Source organism: Gastrolobium bilobum, unplaced genomic scaffold (assembly GCF_033153095.1).
Source record: "Gastrolobium bilobum isolate Gb01-03AN ecotype WA unplaced genomic scaffold, APGP_CSIRO_Gbil_v1 utg69924, whole genome shotgun sequence".
In the NCBI taxonomy this organism is placed as follows: Eukaryota; Viridiplantae; Streptophyta; class Magnoliopsida; order Fabales; family Fabaceae; genus Gastrolobium; species Gastrolobium bilobum.
The window spans coordinates 35,999-49,799 of NW_026895438.1; positions in this window are offsets into that span (position 1 = coordinate 35,999).

Here is a 13,801-nt window from a genome sequence, read left to right on the forward strand (position 1 = left end):
CAAAGGTAGAACCATTTACCTTAGTCAAAAACAGAGGAAAAAAGGTGCTCTTGGAGCTCACACAACAGCTCCAAGGTACTGACTTGACACCAAACGAAAATGTCTTCACAAAGTTTGATTCTTTCTCCCCAAAGGTCACTCCTTGGACCTCAAAATGCCACAACAATGGCTTTCAACACCCAAACACCCAACTCAGAACTCAAACTCCTCTCACACAGGTTCTCTAACCCAGAAAGGTGACTCTTTTCTGCACACCAAGCTCACACACTCAAGACAAAGTGTTTAGGAAGAGGATTTGTGAAGGATATGGCTTCAAAATCACACAAGAGGAGCTCCAAGACAGTGGAATAGTGTTTCTAGCCAGCCTCCAACACCAGCCACGCTCAAGAAGCAGTTTTCTAGGGCAATGTGCCCTTAAAGAGGGTATTTATAGCCCAAAGCCACTTAAACACACAGTATAAATTTTAATTGCTACGCTTAGCATCTTAATCCCAAACTTAGGATTCTTAACCTACTCAATTTTACAAGAATTATCATATATTTTTCGTAATTTTCCGAGCACCTTTCTGGTACGCGCTTTTCCATAGCCAGTATCAGTTCTGGCCCCAGTTCTCGTTATTATGACTTGAAACTCGTTTTACAAGTCCTATATATCAATCTAGTAATTATCATGTGCTCATAATAATTTTCCGGGATACTTTGCCAGTACGCATTTATACCGACTAGCAGAACCGGTATCTGCACTTTTCTTCCGAAAAGCGACTTTCAGCATTATTACCCACTAGTTATAATTATTAAAGCCTCATAATAATTATTAGGGTCAATTATGGAATCATTTTCTAATTTTGCACAATTAATTAATTAAACACTTTAATTAGCGGTGCGGGTTCTTACACATTATATGCCTTACACACCAGAGGCGCAGTCTGATTGTGTAAGTAATCAACAGACATATTCACATATCTCAGGCATATATCAATGCATATAATATTTTAATAAAAGCATACCATGCATATAAACCACCCTCCCATGGAGGTCGGTGGAACAAACAACAGATCAATCCGAGGACACGAAAGCTTACCTGTACCTGTTAGTATTTGGGTGTCCTAGAGACAATCTTATGATTAAATAAGGACAGAGATGTAGACCTTTTTAATATTGTCGCAAATAAATAAAAGCACTCTTTATCTTGTTTCATAATTATGTCTCGATATTAATATTAATATATTATGAATAACTTGATAAACCCCGTGGAATAAAATAGGTATCTCTTGAGTATCTGTGATGAGATCACAATCATGAGGATTCAAGAATACCAGATGTTTATTCCTAATTTTATGTTACTAGTCTAGAGATACTGAGAATGCGGTCAGTAATCTCGGGTAAGACTAGCACGACTTATCTATTTGTATATGGATACAAGGTATAGACCTCATGTGCTACAGATATGGAGATGTCTTAGCTAAAGTCGTGGGTGGACTTATAAGGGTATAGCTCGCACTGAACGGACCCACAAAGAGACTCTATGAGGAACTCTCACAGAGAGTATCATTAGAGTAGTCTCTTTATATTTGGGTATGTCTTTCCTAAGACCAGAAGTTATTGCCTAGACTGTGTTCTAGAAGGCATGCTTTGATTGTGCACCTCGTCTGCCTGAAACATGGAGACTCATAGGTATACTGTTGGGCTTGTCCTGAAAGAACACAGGGCTAGGGTGATAAGCTGAAGGAATTCGTCAAATCTCTGTGAGAGATTAGCTTATCTGTAAACCGGAGAAATCGGGATGACATTTACAGGGACTCGGGAATCTATGCATAGTAAAAGAGATCATGAGATGATCTGCCTTTAGAGTCTGTAAATTGAAGATTCCCTATTTCGAATAAAGCTTACCCTAAACCGCAGGGGTTGATACGCTTCCTTACCCTAGGTTTTATGGGAAGGTAACCGAGACGAAATGAAATATATACGGCAACCAAATATGTTTAATAGGATGATCAAATCATTAATCTAACTAGTTCTGGGGCAACAAAGCATTGCTAGTGCTCTGTGTTGTCATTAGATGGGTTGTGGGCTTATTGGGCCCAAGCCCATTTATGTCAGTGGCTAAGTTGGACCTAATGGGTCACACACAAACACCTAATTGTCTAGATGCTCTAGCATTAAAGGTATTGGGCCTAATAATAGTTATTAGCCCAAGAAGTTGTTTGGAACTCCACCTAAAGGGGTGGAGGGCACATGGTTTATTGTAATGGGCTTGGATAGTCCAAGACATTACTAATTAATTTAATTAGTTAAATTAATTATCAAACATTTAAATTTTGAATTTTGGAATTCGAAATTTGAATTTTGAAATTTTGAATTTTGAATTTGAATTTCGAAATTCGAATTTTGAATTTGAAATTTGAAATTTGAAATTTGAATCTTGAAGTTTGGATTTTGAATTCGAATTTTGAAATTTGAATTTTGAAATTTGAAAATTTGAATTTTGAATTTGAATTTGAATGTTTGAACATTTGAATTTGAATGTTTGAATGTTTGAATTCAAATATTTGAATTTGAATTTGAATTACCTATGAAAGGTTGTTTCATAATAAAAGGATAAGATGAGATCTTGTTGGAACAAATCACTAGTATCATGAGAGAATCTTTTGGACAAGATCCAAGGCCATATATGGCGCTGATTTGGGTTGTTGGTGAGCAAGATTTGCTCATCAAAATCAGCTCCAGATGATTCAGTTAGTTGGGAGAAAATCTGAGTGAGTTGATTCAAATTTGAATGCAACTATTCAGATGTATCTGGTCACCTTTTTGGGCTATATGGGGCGCTCCATATAGCTGATCTTATGAAGATTTCTGATAAGAATTTTGAATAGGTTTTGAACCAATACTCAAGAGAATATTCTAGGAGACTGTTAGCAATTTTTGAAATAAAACAGCTCCACTTCTCTCTCTCCAATCTGGCGCCTAATGATCATATTTTTAGGAGAAAAATCTGATTGGTATTTTATTTTAAATACTCTCCTCTTATGTGCCTAAGTGTTAAGTTGTTCCTCCAAGGGTTTTTCTGAAAACCTAGCCTATTCTCTCCTCTCTCCTGCGCCACTTGTGAAGCTTTCATATTGAGAGCTTCACTTTTTCAAACACTTTCACCTAGCCTCCATCTTCACACATAGAGCGCCTAGCAAGCCTCTTTGTGGTGATCATCCGGTGGCTTCACAAGAATGAGTTCTTGCACCTAGACGAGTGGGTGGTGTGGATCAACGTTAGAGGGTCTGAACCCTTCAGACCGGCCTTGATCATCTGGTGATTTCACGAACAAGGTAACATCATGCTTTCCTAAAGCATGATCTTGATGTGCATGTATATTCCGCAAAGAAAAATTTTGTTTTTCCCTCTTGCATGCATCGGCCTTCAAGGCCATTTCGAACTTTCAGTACCCGTATGCCCCTCCGACTCGAACTCGGTATCACAAGGGTCCACATCACAAATAGAATCCAATGCACTCACAGATCTGGTTCAATGACCATCATAGTATCAATATACATATTCTAAAATTCCATGAAATCGGGTATTATTTTCTTTTTCATTTCGAACCTGGAGATCCTTTTTAAAACATATCATTTAACTTATTTAATTTTAGATAATTATTATTTTATAAACATATATATATATATATATATATATATATATTTATAAAATAATCATGTAACATCCCGAGCGCTGACGAAGGCGGGGAGTGATTGATTGCCGGTGCGAAAGGGCATGGACAAGGAGCGGTTCCTGACAGGCTTCCAATGTGGGGTTACATGCATGAATGAATCGAATCGACACCCGAAAGAGAGGGATTCCAAAGACTGTGCAGGTATGAGACTGCACAGTTTGGGATAGCTTATAAGAATTGATTGGTACTACCTATAAAAACAAGATGCATCTACTTTTCGGTAGCCCGGAACGGAAGAACTCCATAGTTAAGCGTGCTTGACTTGGAGAAATTCTGGGAAGGGTGACCTCTTGGGAAGTTTTCCCGGGAAGTGTGCGAGTGAGGAAAAAGCACATTGAAAAGTCTCGTGTTAGTATGTGGGGATAGTCGTTGATTCTTGAAGCGGCCGGGCGTTACTAGTGGTATCAAAGCAGGGCCTCTCTTCCAGTACGGTGTGGTTCGAGGGCGAACCAGGCAGAAGTTGGTGGGCATGTAACATCCCGAGTGCTGACGAGGGAGGGGAGTGATCGTCGGTGCGAAATGGCATGAACAAGGAGCGGCTCCTGACAGGCTTCCTGTATGGGGTTACATGCATGAATGAATCGAATCGACACCCGAAAGAGAGGGATTCCAAAGACTGTGCAGGTATAAGACTGCACAGTTTGGGATAACTTATAAGAATTGATTGGTACTACCTATAAAAATAAGATTCATCTACTTTTCGGTAGCCCAGAACGGAAGAATTCCATAGTTAAGCGTGCTTGACTTGGAGCAATTCTGGGATGGGTGACCTCTTGGGAAGTTTTCCCGGGAAGTGTGCGAGTGAGGAAAAAGCACACGGAAAAGTCTCGTGTTAGTATGAGGGGATAGTCGTTGATTATTGAAGCGGCCGGGTGTTACAGTATCAATAGGTAATGTCTCTTATTATTTGGGTGTGTCTTTCCTTAGACCTAACGTTGTCGTATAGACCTGTGCTCTGGAAGGCTTGCTTTGATTGTATATCTTGTCTGCCTGAAACATGGAGACTTGTAGGTATACTCTTGGGCATGTCCTAAGGACTCAGGGCTAGTGTGACAAGCTAAAGGAATTCGTCAATCTCTGTGAGAGATTAGGTTATCCGTAGACCGGTGAAACCGGGATGACATTTACGGGACTCGGGAATCTATGCATAGTAAAGGAGTCATGAGATGGCCCGCTCTTTAGAGTCCGTAAATGAAGATTCCCTGTTTTGGCAAAAGCTAACCTTAGACCATGGGAGTTGATACGTTTTCCTTGACCTAGGTCAATGGGATGGATAACTGAGACAAAAGGACAATTCACACGGTAACCAAATAGCTATAACACGTTGATTATTCGATGAACTCAACTAGCTCTGGGACAACAAAGCAATGCTAGTGCTCTGTGTTGTCATTAGATGGATTGGGCCTAATGGGCCCATGCCCATTTATGTCAGTGGCTACGTTGGGCCTAATGGGTCACGCACAAACACCTTAAATTGTCTTGAATTCTAGCATATGTGTTTAGGGCCCAATAAGGCATAATGGGCCTAAGTTGGAAAAGCCCACATATTGGGCCAAGAGAGAATAGGTGGCATCATGGGTCAAGTTGGACTTGATCCATGATGTAACCTAATTAATTTAAATGTTAAATTAATAAAATTAATTTGAATTCTAATTTTGAATTTCGAATCTGAAATTTGAATTTAATTAAAATTAATTTAAATTCTAATTTTGAATTTTGAATTTAAAATTGAAATTTAAATATAGTCATTAAATTAGATTTATTGAAGACGGAGAAAATAAAGGAAACCAATCAATTAGATTGATTGGAAACAAATCAATTGGATTGATTGACCAAAATTAAGAAAACCAATTAATTAAATTAATTGGCTAAAATTGAGAAAACAAATCAATTGGATTGATTGACCAAAATTAAAGGAAACCAATTAATTAAATTAATTGGCTGAAATTGGGGAAACCAATCAATTGGGTTGATTGGATAAAATTAAGGAAATTACCCAATAATATTGAGATTTGATGAGGGCGCTGATTTGACCTAGTCTCAGGTTAATGAGTAGCCACATCTATATATAGCCCCTCTTCCTCCTTAGTTTCATATCTCTTCTTCATCTCTAATTTTCTCCACTGAAACCTTAGCCAACACACACATCAGTGTAGCGGCTATGTCTCTCTTGGAATAACCAAAGGCACTACCCAATCTCTATTCTTCTCTCGAGTCTAGCAACCTCCGTTGAAGGAGATTGGACATTCGAAGAAGTGTTCTTCTCTTACAAGACAACAAGGTGGTGTGGATTTCCATCGGAGGACTTGGGTTCTTCAAGTATGAAGAATTGATCAAGAACGCATTTGATCAGGAATAATAATCCGAATAAAGGTATATACTTTAAACCCTAACATGTCTATTGCATGATTCATGAGATAAACATGATTGAGGGATGGGCAAAGGTTGCTTCTTCCGCATAAAAAAATTAATTTTTTCTCTTTTATATTCATGGCCTACAAAAGGCATCTTACATTTTGACCATCGAGGCTTTTTTGACCAAATAAGTATTACTTTACCTCTGTTCTAAAATATTTCACCAATTTGACAACTTGTATATTTATACTTGAGTATATTTTATATTTTATGCTTTTTTGAATATTTACTCAAGTGTAGGATCCAGATATTTGAATATTTGTTGTTCCACACAATATACTCGAGTATAAGGGTCATGTACTCGAATAAATGTTCAAAAAATTTCCTACTCGAATTTTTCAACACGTAGAACTTGAAAAGTCATGTGGAGTAAAAACAAACACCCGATTCAGACACCCGAGTCAAAGTTATGGCCTTTCGAAATTTTACTCTATAATTTTCAAAATTTTATAATGCCAATAGGTTTTGTGATACCTACAAAGCACCCCTTAAATTTCCAGTAAGGAAACAACATTTATTCGAGTACATGACTTATATGCTCGAGTATATTACGTGGAACAACAAATACTCGGGTATTTGGGTCCTATACTCGAATAAATATTCAAAAAAATTCAAAATACGAAATATACTCGAGTATAAGATCATGTACTCGAGTATATGGGTCCGTCAACGGTCATTAAAATAATATAATTTGACTAACTTTAATCAAGTGGATCTCATCAACGTGACATTGGCAAGTGCCATATTTATGTGTCTGTATAATTAAAAGTGATCAAAATTAATTAAATTTTATCATTTTAATAAATAAACTTTAAATTATATTAAGATAATATTTTTAAATATATTATCTTGTTCATTATATATCCTGATTTCAACTTATAAACTTGATAAGATTTACCTTCTTTAAATTATTTTAAAATTTCTCTCTCGTGATATGATATATATGTGCCAAATTGAAGGGAGTGTTAGAAATATTATCTGAATATATTACATTATTATCTATGAATATTTGTTTTCTTATTTTATTAGGATTTGGATTAGATCCAAACTTAAGGTCTTTATATATTATACATCTTTATATTAATTTAATACACAATACAATATTCATATTTCTATATTCTCAAGTTCTTTTAACTTATGGGTCATTCGGTAGAGAATAAAAACTTGTTGTGCTTGTGAATTACAATTATCAGGAATATGCTGAAGAAGTAATTTTTTTGAGAATATGACCAATAAATTGTTTGGTAGATTAAAATATTATCAAAAATGTTGATTCAAGTTTTATAATTTTATATTTAGTTAACTGTCAAATATTACTGAGAAATGACAAGAACATAGAAACAAGCGTGAATAGAAATTGACCTGAGAGTAATTTCAACGGAAAAAAGTTGGAAAATATTTTCACCGAATGGTAATCGTAAAATAGCACCCACCCGGTGATATTCTTTTATGGGAATTTGTTTCATAAGTTGAAATCCTGACAATTTGATTTTTCTCGAAAAAATTTCACAATCCTTAACGTGGGTAAATAAAGTTTTTAATATCTATTTGCAGGAATCTAAAATTTACCCACATATACCAAATGCCTGACTGGATTAACCCGATAACTCCAACCAACCCTCAGTTGTCAGTCGTAAATAGGCTGGGTTGGATCGTTGCATACCCATCCTAATTCAAGTATACTTGGGTCCCTTCATGGACTCATAATCTATTACTTTGCAACTCAATGACCACCCAACCAATGCTGCTTATATAAAAGATATTAAACTAATTAGTAACTTGGTTGTTTCAAAGATTAATAGTTACCACTTTATTTTTAAAAAAAATATTGCAACTAATTTCATATGCTAAAGATCTAAATTACTACACATTACGTGAATAAAGTGGTGGTTTAAAAATATGAATTTAATATTTATATATTTTTAAGAGAATAAATTAATGATAAAAATCTTTAAGCAATTAATGCATTGATATACTAATATTTAAAAGCTCAACTTAATAATTTATTATAAATTTTTTTAATAAAATGTTAGAAACTTTTTTTTTTTTTGGATATTCCTTCTTTTTTTTGTTTCTTTCTTGAGAAAAAAAAAGAGAGCTCGTAAGATTTGTGAAGCCTACGAGGATGTGTGTGTAAAAATAGCACTTCTTACAGCTTAAAGTGTATAAGGTGTTGTTATCAAAAAAAAAAAAAAAAAAAGTGTATAAGGTGTTATTATTATTTTTAAAAATTGACTGGGTGAGAGGATAAGGCAGATGGCCCTTGTTTAATGTCACGTAGTCGTGTAAGTGGGCTTGCGTGGCAAACTTACCAGCAGGCTTTTGTGACAGTGTAATGGAAGTTACTCTGTACACAAGATATCCATAATCCATTATTCGATGGAATTTTACTTCGTGCGAAGCAGGTGTGCCTGCTACGGACAGTGGTGTTTGTTTCAGGTTTTTGTGAAAGTTTCCTGGAGAAGTGATGCAAGTATTCTAGAAACTCCATGTTTGGTTCACCGATTTCCATTTTTTTGCCCATCTTTCCTTGTTGTCCATCTATCTTGCATTGGGTGTGATTTGTCTGAAAATCACTGTTACGGATTGCTTCCTGGAAGGTGGTATTGTGTTTAAAAACCCGGAGATGTTAAGAAAGTGGCAAAAGTGGTATATTTGATGACAGTATTGCCCCTCACACGTGAACAAAGTACGCCCAAATAGTTACATCAGTCATTGAGCTTGCTTATGTTCTGAAACTTGAGAAGAAACCCAAAAAGTGGAGACCGAGTGAAGAAATCCAGATGCGCGTGGATGGCAGATCAGGTAATGGTAATTTATTAATGAAATTTTGAAGAAAGTTTGTGGATGTCAACTGACATGTCACCCTGTATTTGGGAGGACGTTCCATTCGCGTAGGTGGTTGAAGAAGACACCCGTGAAGTAGATCTAGCGCATCGGAGAAGTAACTGGTTGGTATCTCCGGTTGATTTTGTGCGGTGCAGCGAACGTGGAGACATAAGGTCCTATTCTTTTGCCGACGGCTGGTCAAACTTTTCCTGCTAGTAAATATCTTAACCATGGTCCCATGCTCTCTGTTTATGTAGTCGCTCATTCTTGCTTACTATTGTTTTGAACAGTGTGTAGTTGTGATCGTGGATGTGCATGTGACTAGGAAGGGGTTAAAACTGATTAAAAATTGTGATGGTGTGTAAAATTTTTCTTGATCGGTTCAACATTTTGAGGGTCCAGATGACACCAAAATGGTTAAACAAGGCATTTGTTCTATCAGTAGCAGAATAGGGTGGAAAGCTGTTTGAACAAGTTAATGAAAATATCCGTTGATTTTATCATGTTTGATGTAATGGCCACTGTCATTTGTCATGAATTATGACTATAAGCTGAAATTCGACTTAATGATTGACAAATCCATGAACATTTATGTCTTTAAATATGAAGGTAAAGTTTGGTTAAGTGTTGTTTTCTTATGGTCACTCTTCTTTACATTTTGAAGTGGATATGAAATTGTTTGATACTTGGGTATGATATTGCCCAAAATGTATTTTATGAACGATGTTGGCTTCTCAAGGAGGAATCATATCTGATATACTTATCTAAATTGTTTGTGTTACTGAATTACACGATTCTGACTGGTATTAGCCGAAGATTTTATAATTATAAACCTCAAAAGAATCAAGCTGAAGCAATAGCCATCTTTAAAGGTAATTACTGATATATTAACCAATATTTTTTGTCTAGTCTGTTATACCGATTGTAGGCGTCAAAGGAGACTTAGTGAATTTATCACAGAATGCAAATAAAGAGAGCATTAACTTGTAGAGAGAGATTGCATGCGAATTCACTTACTAACCTGTCATAAATCTTATTTATTTTTACAATATTTGGTTTTATTTCAAGACCATATCAGGTCTACTACATAATATGGATCCATAATTCAAGATGCTAGAGTAGTTTTCTCGCAACCTTCAAACTTTACAAGTTCAAAAATTTGACACCTTTCCTTATTATTCCTTTACAATGAATGATACTTTTTCAAAGGGAAAAACAGTTGTCATATTATAGGAGTGTTTTTTTTTATCAGTGATCTTTCGATTTTTATATAATATTTTTTTGATAAATATAAGTTTTATATAAAATGTGTCTATAAGATAAGACTGCTTGAGAAAATCTAAACCTTTTTTTATAAGAGTGTGATTCACCTACCAATGAAATGAAAACCCCTTTCTTGACCCTCCTTTCAACACTGTAAATATGTTATTCCCAAAGGTACCACAGCTGGGTTTGTTGATTCCCAAACCCCTTTTTTTATAGACATTTATATGTTATTCCCAAAGGTACCACAACTGGGTTTGATGATTCTGCTCATAAATATGTGGTACGCAATCAATAATAGCATAACTTGGATCGTTCATAAAAGGTGGTACTTGTTATATTAGCTTGAAAATGGACAGAACACTGCCTTGAATTGCGTAACCAGCTACTGACATTTATGAAGACTTAAGCAAGTGACAAAATATTTCTCTATCACATGTGTAAATTACCGAGCATCTAAGTGACTAGTATGATTTTTTTTACCTACATAACCTTAAATTGAATCCATTATGTGCCATGAGTACTGAGATGGATTATGAGCAATTTACCAATTGATGTTCTCCATTGCAAAATCCATAATATCTGGAGCTGTAGAGGTTTTCAATTTTGTATCTCGGTCAATGGTATTTATTTGGGTTTTGTATTATCTCATTACCTCAGGGTCTGGTGGAGTAACAAAACAACTGATGTGCATGCTTCCAATGTCAAGCTTGGGTGGTACTTGAGGATGTCTATTCTGCTTCCAATGCCCTCAGGCAAATGCAAGGTTTCCCCTTCTATGATAAGCCCATGGTATCATATACTCCTTTATATTCATTTCACCTTCAATTTTACTTGTCAACTCCAAACTTGTTATATACTCTGTATTTATATATTTATTTATTTATTTATTTTAAATAAGGTGTTTAGGCTTGTTTTTAATTAGGATTAACTAATGTAATTATAATTATCTGGTTTAGTATGGTTCTGGTTTCTGAGAAGACTGTTTTTACTATGATTTGGAAATATACAACTAGTGCTGGAAGGCAGATACATAGTGGCCAATGTCTTGTCTGTTATTCACCTTTTCCTCATGGATTATGGAGCTTCAGAGATTCTGGAAGATGTGCCTGGAAATAGTGCATATCTTACTGGGTTGAGCCTCATTGGGGGAGTGACATTGTTCCCATCTGCTATTGAGGAAAAATTTTACCTGCTTTCTCTCACTCTTTTGATGATTATAGAAGCAATTTGTGCTTTAGTCTCTCACTCTTGGTACATCATGTTTTGACTATATCTCAAAATTTTAACCCGTATTGTGTGTGATTTAGGCATTTTATGACAACTTGCTTCTCTTGGAATATTCTTGTTTCATAATTTAAAACGGGTTTACCTGCATAGCATAATTTCTAATTCTAATTCTAGCAAGCTTTGAAATGTGACTACTAGGTCAGTGTGGTCTTCTCTTAACAAAACTTATATTGCAACTTTTTTAAATGCTCAAGTACTCTAATTGAGATAAGTAGTTCTGATTCTTCTGGGCTTTGATTTTCTATTTTTTTCATTTTTATTTTTTTGGGTTGGTGTTTGAGGGAAAAGGATAGCAGTCTACTTATTAAGAGATGGCAGAAATTTCCTTTTCATATTTTTGATCATGTTTGGTTCAGTCTATCAGTGAGTAATTGTTAAGATGCACTTCTATTAGTTTCCATAACATATTTAAATCGACTGAAGGAGTATGTTGTTCTGCAGGGGGCTATTATGGGCACATTGATAACTACAGTTATCATTCCTCTAAAGGATTTGTATGCTGAATTTGTTATCGAAGAACCTAAGGACAAGGCCAAGCAGAAAGTTAGCTAAGATGATTCTCGTGTCTACAAAAGAATTTTGTTGCAGTTGAAGTTTGCTACAAGTGTGCATTGCTCTATTATTCCTTTATTAGTGGAGGTTGCCTTCAGATTTGTGATATGCTCATAATTATTTGTTTTCAGAATAGGACCTTTTTTTTCCATTTCAGGGGTCATCAAATATTTTCACTTACTGGCAGTGTTTGATAATTGAACACTTACATCTGTAATTTATTCTTGTAACTATTTTTGTTATTCATTGTATAAAAGAAAGAAAAACTCATGTAAGCTTGTAGGAAATATAATATTATCTTCATTTTTCTTGGATTTAGCAATTAAGATGAGTTTCACTAGCATTGCTATTTTCGGAGTGAACAAAGTACATAATTTTGTACATCGTGTGTTTTATATTCTGCACCCAATAATATTCCAAATCTTTCTCTATTCGTAACCAAAATTAATTTAACACAAAAATATCTAAAAACTAGGTTATCGGGTATACACACTGGTTCATTTCAACAAGCCAGTGCAATGGGTGCACCTCATAACTGCCACCATCATGATTAACAAAGTCAAATTCCTGTAAGAGGGCAATTTTAAAGAAGGATAGTTTCGTAACTTCAATCACTTTCCCATTAATATGAAATATTCAACCAAACACTTCATTATGTTATTTCACTTAATTTTCTCAGTAATATTTTATTCAACCAAACAACTTTTTTTACATTTTCTTACCAAACTCACTTTTCAACCATTTCCCTATCAATTATATTTTTCTAGTATTCAAAAAATTTCTCCTCAATCAAACGCCCCCTTACAGTTTTCCTTTCATCGTTAAGTGGAGCGAGGAAGGAGTTAAGTGATCGTCTTCATCCACATTTTTTTATGGGAAAAGTGTCTATACTTTTAAATTACATAACTTACATTCTTTCACTCTCACAAAGAGGTAGGACCTACAACATTATTTTTTTTGTCAACTCTCTCTCCTCCTTTATCTATCTCTTTCTCTCTCTTAAAATGACACAACTTTACATCCTTCAAAATTATACACACTTTTCCCTTTTTTTATTGTATGAATAGAAACTTTTAGAAAACTTATATGTTAAACTAATGGAGCTAATTTGCATTTACTAGATGCCGTATAAGACTTCCTTTTTGGTGACGTGTGCACTTAGTTTGCTGTGGTAGGTAGCAAATTAGAGAGATTGTCATGTTACTTTTGATCAAAATAGACTGATATGTCACACTTAATTCTCTATATCATGTAACGAATTTCTCAATGATAGTCACGTATTTAATTTTTGCTCAGAGCATATTGATATTTTGATTATTTAATTCATTACTATCCATAACAAATTAGATGACCGCTAAAAACACCATGTTTGCAAATTATGTTCGCTATTTATTGTAACAAATTTGTATCTATGGGACTTTGAAAAAATTTACTATTCGTTTGATATTTAGAAAAAAAAAATTGAATTAGTGATAAATAGGTCACCGCATGTTCCGTTCTTGTAATATATCATGGGGTAAAGATCCAATGAAGAGTAGGCGTTTCCTACTAATGACAATCTGGACTTGTGCTTGCTGGCAGCGAAGCACAATCCAATAATTAGATGACCAAGTGAGTAGAGATATAAGATTTAGCATTTTAGCCTAATTTTTTTTTAACCTTCTTAATCAATCACTGTAATAATATTATTAAGTGATTAATGTTTTTCGTGTAACAGGAGATAAATTATCT